Raw genomic sequence first — 2862 nt, 5'->3', positions numbered from 1 at the left:
AAACTAGGCATGAAAAAGTGATTTTTCTCGATGACAATGCACCATCACACCGGACAAAACTGACTCGGGAATTGGTTGAGTCGTACAGCTGGCAACCGCTATATGCCATATGTATACACCTGGTAATGTACAGGAATTTCAAAGAATTAAAAAAATTTAGAAGGGTTATTTAAAAAAATTCAAAAGTACTTTAAAAATCTTTAAAAAAAAGTTCAAGGTGTGTCAAAGTATTTTTAAGGAATTGCAATATTTCAGAGTATTTAAAAATGTTCCAAGGAATTTCCGATTTATTACAGTATTTTAATATGAGATTTTGAAAGATTTGTTATATTTGAGGATATTTTAATAGATTCTAAGGAATTTTTCATTGATTTTAATAATTTAGTATAACGTTTTAAAGGATTTGAAAATATTTTAGGGTATTTTTAAAATTTCAAGGAATTTTCAAGAGCTTTAAAAAATTTCAAGAGATTTTAAAGGATTTTTAAATATTTGAGGATATTTAACTATTTTATACAAAATTCTTTTTATTTTTCTTAAAATTTTTTTTTAACTACAGAAAATTAATCTTTTTTTGTCGAAAGTTTAACAATGATTAAACATTAATTTTTTGTATAGAAAATTAGTCTTGGTGGAAAATAAATTTCTGTTGTGCCAAGTTCATATATTTGATTAAAAATGCCTTTTTTTAGTTTATAATGCGGCTTTTTGGATGAACATTTTACTTCATTAATATGAATATAACATTTTATAATTATAATATTAACATAAATAATATATATATATATAATAATATCCATAATATATACACCTGAAAAACATAACCTCCAAATCGACACATGCATGAAATTAAGAATCACGCGAAACATTAGAATCGCCAATTTCTTTAATTTATTCCAAATGGGGATCGAGATACAAATAGAAGACCTTGTGGGGGGGGGGGGGGGGGAAATTGTAGACTCGATCAGGCAGCTCTGGGAGCCGCTGATTAGATCGTTATTCGTGAAGTCGGGTGAGGTAGATTCATGTTCGCGCATTTTCGGCTTTACACGAGGCTAGTCTTCGCAGCAGCAAAGTGGGGGAATCTTCTGCCGTCATTCTTGTGTAGTTTTACCTCTCGCTTTTAGTTCACTTTTGCTCTCAGCGTGTCATATATCAGAAAACAATAAATAGGGGAGATTTTTTTAGAAACAGGTAGCTAGATTGTTTGCGAGAAACATTTTCTTCCCCGTTATAGCTGTTCTTCCCTGGCTGTGGCTGTTCCTCATCTAGTGATTATATTTGTTCTTCTCTTAAATTACTTTTCGTTCGGGAGGACTTTTTGTTTAAAATATAATGAAGCAATGAAGAAGGAAGACAAATCAAATATTTACATCTGGTCTTCTGACCTTTTATTATCGTGGAAATCATTATAGACCTATAATGAATTTCCTATAATTTTTTCGCGATTGCAGGAATAATGATTGTAATGATTATATAAAAAATTGTAAGAGAATAATTATAGAAATTAATAATTTAAAAATAATTATTGCAAAAAGTAGAAGGAAGCATAAATAAATCATTTATTTTGAACTACTCACAAAATAGTACATAAAAATTGACATATTTAAAGAAACTTTGTTTAAGAATGAAGGTATAATGAAACTTAAAAGCTGCGTGTATCTTCTACTTTTTCAATAATTATTTCAATATTATTAATTTATATACTTATTTTACTATAATTTTTCCTATTGTGAATGGAATAATTATTCTCATTAGTAGTCATAAAGTCGTGTAAAAATTATAGTAATTTCATTATAGGAAAATAATTATAGGCCTATAATGATTTTTCTATACTTACACTTTTTCGTAAAGGATAACCGGAAGATCTATATACTAGTAAATTTTTCTTATTTAATTATTTTCGAAAAATTGAACCCACCATCGTCTTCCCTGCAACTCCCCCTCCCCCTAATATGACCCAAAAATAGAAAAACTACATTTTTACGTATCATTGTTACTTTTTAGGAATTTCCGTCGCCTTTTTATACAAATAATTACTAATGGACAATTTGAATATTTCTTATGTCGTTTTAAATTAAAATGTCGTTTAATAAATTTCTATTTGTTAAAAGAATCTTTATTTGCTCAAGCAGTTCTTTTTCATAAATAAAAAAATGAAATAAAATAGAACACATACAATTATGTTTTCCACTGTATGGAGTATAGAAAGAATACATTAACCACTTTTCAATTGTTTAAACAAATATAATAACAAATAAATAAAAATTTGTTAAACATTAGAAGAAATAACTCAAAATTATATAATTATTCTACAAAAAGTAGCACAGGATACCAATTTGAAAAAGCGGACATTTCTGGCTTTTAGAAAAATTTACTTTTTAAAACAATAACAAAATATTGCATTTCAATCGGAACATACGATTATTTTTTACATTTTTTGGGAATAAATAATTGTTGAAATGATTTACATTTATTTAAACAATTTAATATTATTTAAAGTCATGGTGAATATTTAAATTTTCCATTAGTAACTATTTGTATGAAAAAGACGACAGAAATTGCTAAAAGGTACCAATAATACGTAAAAATGTATTTTTTGGATTTTTAGGGGGCTGCGTGAAGGATGAGGGCGGGAGTTGGAATAAAAGTTATGAGTATGGTTTTATTTCGTATACACTCCCCTCCAATTTCTAGAAAGTTTGGTACATTTCGATGAAACCCTGGAACATGAGTTCAATTTTTCGAAAATTCAAAATAACCCCATGTTAATTAAACAGGATTTTGAAGTGCCCGGTGACACGTGTTAATATTCGAATTTCGAATAACGAAAAATTACGAATTTTCTTTCACAGAAAATAG

This window comes from Belonocnema kinseyi, chromosome 10 (genome assembly GCF_010883055.1).
Source record: "Belonocnema kinseyi isolate 2016_QV_RU_SX_M_011 chromosome 10, B_treatae_v1, whole genome shotgun sequence".
NCBI classification, from domain to species: domain Eukaryota; kingdom Metazoa; phylum Arthropoda; class Insecta; order Hymenoptera; family Cynipidae; genus Belonocnema; species Belonocnema kinseyi.
The sequence above is the reverse complement of the archived record's forward strand: the minus strand, read 5'-3'. Positions refer to the sequence as shown.